The following is a 10,161-nucleotide window of genomic DNA, read 5'->3' on the forward strand; positions in this document are numbered from 1 at the left end:
TCTCCCTCCTCACCACCAGAGGGCCGCCAGGAGCACCGGCCGGGTCGCGCCACCGCCTCCCAGCACATGGGATGCCTGCCTTGAGCCTCCTCTTGCTCAGGTATTTTTACATAATCGCTGGTCAGATTGTACTGTAAACTGGACACTCTGTGCTTCTTGACGTGTTCTCCCTGCATCACACATTCTGAAAGCCTTTAAATGGAAAAAACAAACATTAACTCGGTTATGTTTCTCCAGCCTAACAGTCATGGGTTCTTCAAAGCTAGAATAGGAGAAAGAATGAAAGTAATTTTTTTTTTTGATTGGAGTGTAGTTGATTTACAATGTTGTGTTCGTTTCTGCTCTACAGCAAAGTGATTCGGTTATACATATACCTTCTTTTTTATATTCGTTTCCATTATGGTTTATCTCAGGATATTGAATACAGTTCCCTGTGCTATACAGTAGGACCTTGTTTCTCCATTCTATATGTAATAGTTTGCATTTGCGAATCCCAAACTCCCAGTCCGTCCCTCCCCCACCCGGAAGTAATTCTTACTGAGCACCTACCACATGCTGGACTGTCCCCCCGCACACAGCATCTTATCAAATTCTCACAACAATTAGGTTGGTGGCGCTAATCCCCATTTTTCAGATGAGAACACTGAGATTCTGAGGGATTAAGTGATTTACCCAAGCTCACCAGCTAGTCACTGGTGGAATCCGAATCCCTGCAAGCCAGCAGGGTCATAAGATTTTGCTTTACCCTCTATAAAGCCCCCACTTGTCTCCAAATTTATGAGTGAAGAAAATAAATCCAGGGTGTGTTGGTGGGAGACCTCAATCAGAACTCAGGTGTCCAGATACCCAGAACGTGCCCTTGCTAATGTGCCCTCTATCTTCAAGTCTGGTATGCCCCTGGCTGTGACCAGTGCAGAAACACGAAGCCCTGGCATTGCTCTCTGACTTGCCATGTGGTTCAAAATTCAAAAAGAAAAACAGTAAAAAAAAAAAAAACAACTTTCCTTCCTCTCCTCTCTGCCCTCTCTGCCCTCCACCATCCACTCACCCAGTTCCACTCCCTGGAGGCAAACTTGCTTATTTTTCCAGAGATTATTTTGTATGTATGCAAATCAACGTTGTAGTTGTTTTTTTCTGAGTTGCAGTTCCGTGGCTACGGTATCCCCAAAAACCCAGAGACAGTGTCACCTAGCATTATTATTACTAACTATCCCCATATCACAAAGACAAAACCTGAGCCCTTGGGAGCTGGAGTGAACTGCCCAAGGTCCCACAGCAGGACAACTGAGGGTCTGAATCTAAGGATAGCTCTGACCTGGGCAGGCCCCTGGGTCCTGCTCTTCCCAGTGTCCCTTTTGTGTTTGTGTCACTCTCTCCCGCCTCCCTTCCTTCTCTCTCCCTGCTGTAATCACTTATAAACCCTCACCTCCCTGGAGTGTTGCTAAATTCGAATCACAGGTGGGAGGACCTTAAAGGTGGAGTCCAGCCCTCACACTTTACAGATGGGCAAACTAAGGCCCAGGAAGGCTCCTGCACATGTCGGATTTCTACAACCAGCCCTTGCTCAGCCGTTCCCTTTCCCGCCTCTGTCTGCCCAACTCCCTCTTGCTCTTGCATCCCTCACGTAAACAGCCAGCCAGCTCTTCATGTGAGAGCAGCCCTGGTTTTGCATCTTCCAAAAAACTCATCAGTCCACACCTTCCTAGCAACGCTCCAAGGGTCAAAACCCTGGCCCTGCACCTTCTCTTCTCTCTTCTTCTCCTGTGACAGGCCGAATCTTACCCGTGCTGTTCCCCCCTCACCCTGACTCGGTTATTAGCTATTTATCCTTCAGTCTCAGATCTCCCTGGTGACCGATCCAGAGGCGCTCACGGCTTTTCCCTCAGCTCCAACCTCCCTGTGCCTCCTGGAGACCATGAGCTCAGCGGGAACAGTGCCTGGGCCTGTCTTGTTCACCACTGTGTCTCCAGTGTCTGGCGCTGTGCTCCACCCCTCCGCTCGCTAGCTCATAGGCTCCATCACGGTTTGATGGAAGGATGAATGAATGAACGATCCGGCAGAGGGAAGAGCCTGATCGCACCAGGGAGGTGTGCAATCAAAAGCTGTGTGCGGTAATACCAAGTCTTCCTGTGAAGTAGACTGAGGAGTGTGCAGAGGGTAATTGGGAGAAATAAAGTTAGAATATTCTCTTCCCTCTAATAAGCATCTGAGGACGTCTGTGCCAGGCCCCGTGCTGACAAAGAGCCCACAGACGGACCAAGTGGGGCCCTGTTAGTCCTGTGAGGGTTCTCAGCACCTAAGTCTGATGAAAGCCCCTCCGCCCCCACCAATCCCCAGGTGCTCCTACACAGCCTATTCTGCATATACCTTGAAGCGGATCACAGCCCACAGAAGTCCAGTCAAGGACCACAGCTTAAGTATCCCTCCTCTAGGTGGAACGAGAAAAATCAAATGAGTGCTTGGAGCGCTAGCCACGCCAAGACAGCAGTGAGGGCGCAACCCAGCGCTTCGGAGACGGTTGCGGGGACAAGGCCTTAGGGCCAGGGAAGGAACGGCGATGGGAGGCCCTTGGACCCATTTTAAGAAACTTATCCTAGTCTCCAGAAACAGGGAGCCGGGCAAACTTCCCGCGCCCAGAAGGACCCTAATCTACAGACAGGCTCGGAAAGGTGACGCAAGCAGCACGCGACGCCTTGCCAAAATACGACTGCCCCGCCCCCGCCGGTGCATTGTGGGTGTTTAAAGGCACCAACCGGATACCGGTCTCGCGAGCGAGCGAGATTCACGCGGATGACAGAGATTGGGTGGGGAGGGGAAGGCAAGGCTTCTACTCTCCGAGCAAGAGTCCCGCCCCCCGGCCGGGATGGGCCAATCCCAAGGCCTCCCGGCCCTGGCCCTGGGGATTGGTCCGAGGGCTCACATGGTTAAGCGGGCCATGGGGCCTTGGACCGAGCCGACTCCCGGGCACTTGACCGAGGCGGTGATGGTATCTTTGCACAGCAGCGAAGGGCCGGAGAGACCTAGACTCAGAAGCTCGCGGGCTGCCGGCCGGTCTCGGCCTCCGCACGCGGCCGTGGGCAAGTCGAGTTCGAACACTTGCTGAATAAAGAGCCCGCCTAAAAGGTGATCCGGCCCTCAGTTCCCTCGCCTGTGGCATGGGTACAGTGTTGCCGGGAGAACAGGGTTGCCTCAGGTCTAGGTGAGGCGGGGTGCGTGAATGCCTGCCAAGTAAGAAGCGGGGCGAAGGCCTGGCGGGACGCAGCGGCCCGGGGAAACGGGCACCCTGTTCATCTGCCCAGAAAGCTGGCCGTGGATCACGTGTTGAGCCGAGCAGCGCCCCCTGTCCTCGAATGACTTCAGGGACCAGTCGTAGACAGTGGGTATGTGGCGGGCCTGCACCCTCTAGGTGCGAACCACTTGAATTTTGTTGTCTTAACTAGATCTTTCCAACAGCGGTGCGGGGTCATTGTCGTAGACGGGGAGACTTTAATGAGGCCGCACAGCCTGGAGTGAAGGAGCCAGGGTTGGACCCAGGCATCAACCTGCTCAACCCGCAGGCCTTCTAGCAGGTGGCTCCTGTACCCCGAGGGGGGCCTGTGCAGCGCCTCCAGAGGGGACTCGGCCCTCGTCCATGAGACCCACCTGTCACTCGTGTCCCCTCTGTTTCCATCATCAGCCCCAGTGTCTGGAAAACCTTTAAGGCCCGTGGTGTTCTGGGAGCATAATTAGGATGCTGGAACCCTGGCCCAGAGTTACGAGTTTCACCGTACAGGATGGGGCCTGCCCCTGAGCAGTCTAGGCATGGCCACGTCGGGATCCTTTTCCCCAGAACCAAAGGCACCCACCGCCCATTAGGATGTCTGGCCCTCAAGAGGAGGGGCTCTCTGACACATGAGATCATCACAACGGACCCTGCCTCACTTTCTTTGTTATTAGACTATATTAAGAAAAAAAAGGGACTTCCCTAGCAGTCCAGTGATTAAGACTCCGAGCTTCCACTGCAGGGGCACGGGTTCGATCCCTGGTCGGGGAACGAAGATCCCGCATGCCCCGCAACGTGGCAATCAATCAATCAGTTTTAGATTTACTGAAAAGTTAAGAGTTGGGAGTGCCCTTATTACAGCCCCCCACATACACACATATACAGGCACACACACCATTTCCTTTATTGTTAACATCTTGCATTAGTTGTACATTTGCTACAATTGATGAGATGATATTGATACATTATTATTAACTAGAGTCCATAGTTTGTTCAGAGTTTCTTAGTTTTTCCCCAGTGTGTTTCTTCTGTGTCAGGATCCCATCAAGGATACTGCGTCACATGTAATTGTCCACCTCACTTTCTCATACTGAAGGTGCAGTATTGAGAGAGGAGGTTAAAGAAGCACGTAATTGCTTAACTTGTTCTTGGCTTTAAGTCTGAGAAAATGCTAGGGAAGAGGCTGCTGCTGGGGGCTGCGTTTTGGTGTTGTGTCTGGCGGGTGCCAGCCGAGTGGGGCACCGGGTCCTGGGGAAGGGCGGGGCCCTGAGGAGGGGCTTCCCTCCAGAGCGACCCTCCTCAGAGCGGCCCCTCGGGTTGGGGTGATAGGAAGTTATGTTTGGAGGATAGAAAATTTCAGTTTGGCGTGATGAAAACATTCTGGACATGGATAGTGGTGATGGTTACACAAATTTACTTAATACCACTGATTGTACACTTTAAAATGCTTAAGTTTCATGTATATTTTACCACAGTTTTTTTAAAGCTGAAGAAATAAATACGCAATTTAAACAAGACATCCATTCTTAGCTTTTCAGTAAAGAAAACCTATAGGTATATATTTCAAAACTAAACAGAACTGTTCCTTGGAGGCCCTACATTCCTAGAATAAGGTTCCTCCACAGACCTGGGATGAGGGCTCAGTGCAGACCGGGCTTCAGCACCGCCATCACTATTACTAATAACAGTAACATTAAAAAGAGCTGCCCGTGGGGCTTCCCTGGTGGCGCAGTGATTGAGAATCTGCCTGCCAATGCAGGGGACATGGGTTCGAGCCCTGGTCTGGGAAGATCCCACATGCTGCAGAGCGACTAGGCCCGTGAGCCACAACTACTGAGCCTGCGCGTCTGGAGCCTGTGCTCCACAACGAGAGGCTGCAATAGTGAGAGGCCCGCACACCGCGATGAAGAGTGGCCCCCACTTGCCACAACTAGAGAAAGCCCTCGCACAGAAACGAAGACCCAACACAGCCATAAATAAGTAAATAAAATAAAATTTAAAAAAAAATAAGTCATTTAAAAAAAAAAAAAAAAAAAGAGCTGCCCGTGAGTGGCCAGCTGTGCAGGCCACTTTGTCTCATGTATTCCTCTCATAGCTCCAGGTGCAGTTACACTCATTAGCCTCATTTAATTAATTATTTATTTATTTATTTATTTATGGCTGTGTTGGGTCTTCGTTTCTGTGCGAGGGCTTTCTCTAGTTGTGGCAAGCGGGGGCCACTCTTCATCGCGGTGCGCGGGCCTCTCACTATCGCGGCCTCTCTTGTTGCGGAGGCTCCAGACGCGCAGGCTCAGTAGTTGTGGCTCACGGGCCCAGTTGCTCCGCGGCACGTGGGATCTTCCCAGACCAGGGCTCGAACCCGTGTCCCCTGCATTGGCAGGCGGATTCTCAACCACTGCGCCACCAGGGAAGCCCTAGCCTCATTTAAAGAAGGGGAACTTGGCACAGAGAGGTTAAGAGACTCACCCAAGGTCACACAGCTGGTAGTGGCAGCGCCAGGTTCCTACCAGAACCAGGACTTTCTCACCACCCACTGCCGTGCCAGCCAAGCATTCCAAACCCCTCCAAAGCCAGCTTAGTAACAGGAGAAAGGTGTCCCTCAACAGGCCTGCAAGTGAGGCTGGTGGGTGACTGCGGAATCCTCTTTCTGCTCAAAGTGAGGACTAACTATTGGTGGGAAGCACTGGTTGCCTGTTTTTTCAGAAAGCTGCAGTAGTGGCCCGTGGTTATTAAACACACGGGTCTGTTCTACAGCAGTGTTCTCCAGGTATCACCTGTAAATCTCCAGCCCCACACTGGCTGGATTTTGATGTTGCACTAAAAGAGTTCCATAGCCAAGGAATTTAAGAAACTACACCTCCCCTGCCCCGCAGAGATTCACAAGGCCTTCTAGAGGCTCTGAAAAGTCCTGTCCAGAAGAAACTCGTTAAGCTTTGTCTAACGTAGTGACTCCCAATCTTATTTGACCCCAGAGGCCCATTTTCAATGCACGACCAGCCCCCAGCCTCCAGGTTGCCATGCACAGCTGCCCGGGCGATACTGGGAAACGTGCTGCTTGTAAACAAGGGGTCTCACGTCTTCGCTTCATGGATGAGGCGCAGACGTGCAAAGAGGTTAAATGGCTTAACCACGGCCCCTCCTGGCTCAATTTACAAAGTCAATGTGAAGTTGTTTAGGTTACAGAAACAGCAGTTGTCAAACTTATAAGAAGGCTGGCTGGCAGTGCAGGGGGATTCCAGCATCTACTGGGATCAAGGAAATAGTACATGTTTTCTGATGAAACCCTTTAGATCCTACCACTTTCAGGGCAAAATGGGGGTTTTGTCTTGTCAGTGAAATCGTGGAAGTGTCCCCCCTCTGCCCCCACGATGAAAAGAGATCATTGCACTGAGGTTCAGCAAAGTCCCAGCCTAGCAGGACACTGTGCCCTGTGTTTTACACCTCACCGGACAGGGAATTCCACTGGAAATGTGGGAGCGCCCCTGTCAAATGTTTCCATCCTTTGGAGTAAAGGAGATTCTTTCTTCGGAGTGAACACTCGGATGCTTAACCCTGTGAGCAGAGTTTTGGGCGGCTGTGCAGTTGCTCTGGGCCAGTGATCACTGCTTTACAGACGGAAAGTGGAGGTGGGCGCCAGGGGACGTTGGGGAGAGAGAGGGAGCACCGGCAGCCCCCCTGTGCTTGGTGCCACGGTGGAGACTGGGAAAAAGACAGTCCACACCCTCCTGGTGGTTAGAAGCCTCTAGACACAGGCAGTCTCTGAGTCTGAACTCCTCCTCTGCCTCTTGCTACCTGTGAGACCTTAAGCAGGTTACTTCTGCCTTCGGCTCTATTACCCCATCTTCAAACTGCGGTGATAATAAGCTACCTCGTTAACATTGTGGATGTCGGATAAAGCCGTTAGATCGGGCCAGCTCATGGCGGTAGCACAGCCGTGAGTATCACAAGCATGACTCTCCAGCCACAGACGTGTGTGCGGGAAGTTCCACTGGCTCCGCTTTCTAGAACAGCCTAATTTCTGACCCCAGTTCCCAGTCCACGATTCCACGGGCTGGCATGTCCCAGGAGTCAGTCCCAGAGTTCTGCCCCTTCCTAAGTCAGGACTCCCACAGGGACAGGGCCCGCGGAGGGGAGAGCGGGGACCTGCTGGCCACTCATCGTTTATCCACACCGGTACTGCAGGCTCCGGGTCCCATGCCACAGTGCTGTCCCCAGCCTCGAGGGCCGCTTTGGCCAGCCTGCCTGGAGTCCTACCACCTGGGTGCACAACCTGCATTGCTCTCTGGGGGCTGGCGGGCAGCAGGCCTGGGACCTTGTCACCTGCCTTCCCACCTCAGTCCAGGGAATCTTCCCATGGCCCAGGATACCTCATCACCCCCTGCTTCTCCAGGACAGTTTGCCCACAAGGGAGACTCCAGTTCTTCCTTCCTTTTCCTTACATCCTTGTTTTCCTAAGGGCTAGGACTCTGGCAAAAACCAAAATCTGAAAGACCCACAGACACCTGCTTTCAATCCTAGGACAAGGGACCCAGGCTGGCTCCTGCTTGCAGGGGGAGAAGGAGCAGGAAGACGGAGGGAAAGTGGCAATGTAGGTGGTCCCTGCTTCGCACAGTTCCGATGTGCACAGATTTTAATTACTGTGGTCTAGTTAAATAACACCAGTCCCCAACACGGTTCAAATATCAGTTACCTCGATGTGTTACGTGAGTAACTGCGTCAAGTACAAACTGTGCTGCAAGCTATTCAGTCTGCAAATCACCAGCAGGTGCGCCTCAGACCCACAACCCATCATGGCGCTGCTTTCAAAGTCGTTGGTCAGGGCTTCCCTGGTGATGCAGTGGTTAAGAATCCGCCTGCCAATGCAGGGGACACGGGTTCGAGCCCTGGTCCGGGAAGATCCCACATGCCGTGGAGCAACTAAGCCCGTGCGCCACAACTACTGAGCCTGCGCTCTAGAGCCCACGAGCCACAACTACTGAAGCCCGCGAGCCTAGAGCCTGTGCTCTGCAACAAGAGAAACCACTGCAATGAGAAGCCCACGCACTGCAATGAAGAGTAGGCCCCCGCTTGCCACAACTACAGAAAGCCTGCGCACAACAATGAAGACCCAACATGGCCAAAAATTTTAAAAATAAATAAAAATTTTTAAAAAAAGTCGTTGGTCACCGCACACCTGCTACTCAGTTCCTACACAGCCAGCAAAGTGTGTAGTTGTGTTGCCTTCTGTGATAAACCCACTTAATGTGTTACAAAAATGCATCACTGACACAGGGAATTGGGCAAAAGATGGAAGTGCAGGAAAGGTACCAAAAACACTAATAGAGCTGGCAGTGCAATTGGAGTGAAGGGTGACGGTCCTAGAAGGAAAGGAGGACAGGGGAGGGTGGGGGTGCGGCTCTGCCGCTGCGCCAGGGCTGGAGGTGTGTGGCTGAGGGACCTGGGGAGGCGCGAGAAGGAGGAAGACGCCGAGGAAGCGGTGCCGGCAAAAACCCTTGCGGTAAAGGAACTCAGAGACGCTTCAAATCACTGAGCGTGCAAAGGTCACGTTGGAGGCTGGCCCAGACCTAGAAAAGACGATGACGGTTCACCACGGCAGAGAAAAGATGCTCATTCCATATCCTAAGTTATACAAAGAGAAGAAGGCGAGCACTGTTCAAACTACTCCTGATAAGTTTTTTTCTTAAAATTGTGGTTAAATACACATACTGTAAAATCTACCACCCCATCCACTTCCAAGTGTACGGTTCTGTGGTATTAAGTACACTCACACTGTTGTAAACATTCAGAACACTTCATGAATTTGTGTCCCCCTTGTGCAGGATCGTGCTCACCTTCTCTGTATCCTTCCAATTTTTTTTTAATAAATTTATTTATTTTTGGCTGCATTGGGTCTTCGTTGCTGCACGTGGGCTTTCTCTAGTTACGGTGAGTGGGGGCTACTCTTCGTTGCGGTGTGCGGGCTTCTCGTTGCGGTGGCTTCTCTTGTTGCAGAACACGGGCTCTAGGTGCGCAGGCTTCAGTACTTGTGGCTCACAGGCTCTAGAGCGCAGGCTCAGTAGTTGTGGCACGTGGGCTCAGTAGTTGTGGCTCTTGGGCTCTAGAGCACAGGTTCAGTAGTTGTGGCTCACGGGCTTAGTTGCTCCACGGCATGTGGGATCTTCCCAGACCAGGGCTCAAACCCATGTCCCCTGCATTGGCAGGCGGATTCTTAACCACTGTGCCCCCAGGGAAGTCCCTAAACAACTTACTTTAACTTAAACTGTCTAAAAGAAAATATATATATATATTTTTTTTTTAATATTTATTTATTTATTTGGTTGCACCGGATCTTAGTTTCAGCAGGCAGGCTACTTTGTTGAGGCTCCTTGGTTGTGGCATGCATGGGGGATCTAGTTCCCTGACCAGGGATCGAACCCGGGCCCCCTGCCTTGGGATCGTGGAGTCTTATCCACTGCGCCACCAGGGAAGTCCCCCCAAAATATCTTTATATTTAAAAGAACATTCCTGTATTTGCCAATTTTACTGGATACACAGCTTCTTTCAAACCATATTTAACCCATTATCTATTGCAGAGGCAGGAAAACTTTAAAAAAAAAATCTATATTTCCCAGACTCTCTTGCAGCTAGGATTCTGTTGGAGATAAGGTTTTACCAATTAAACACACCCATGCAAGCCTTGGGAGGTAATCTTTCCAAAGGGATTAGCACAATGGGTGGCAAGCAGGCTATGGCAGGCATGTGTGTTGGCAGTAGCTGGACCCACGTCCCACTGCCTGGTCACCTACTTCATGGTGTGGGTGACCAGACAGGAGCAAGCCCCTGAATTCTGGGTGACAGCTGTGGCAACAGGGACATAAAGCACAGGTCTGGGGCAGCCCTTGATGTCTGTGCCTTTTTGT

At 51.6% G+C, this 10,161-nt stretch overlaps 1 pseudogene; it reads right to left on the reverse strand.

The window, feature by feature from the left end:
- Positions 1-9,038: 9,038 nt before the first annotated feature.
- On the reverse strand, positions 9,039-9,135 carry LOC114237294 (U6 spliceosomal RNA; annotated as a pseudogene).
- Between the last annotated feature and the right edge of the window lie 1,026 nt (positions 9,136-10,161).

This window comes from Balaenoptera acutorostrata, chromosome 3 (genome assembly GCF_949987535.1).
Source record: "Balaenoptera acutorostrata chromosome 3, mBalAcu1.1, whole genome shotgun sequence".
Lineage (NCBI taxonomy): Eukaryota > Metazoa > Chordata > Mammalia > Artiodactyla > Balaenopteridae > Balaenoptera > Balaenoptera acutorostrata.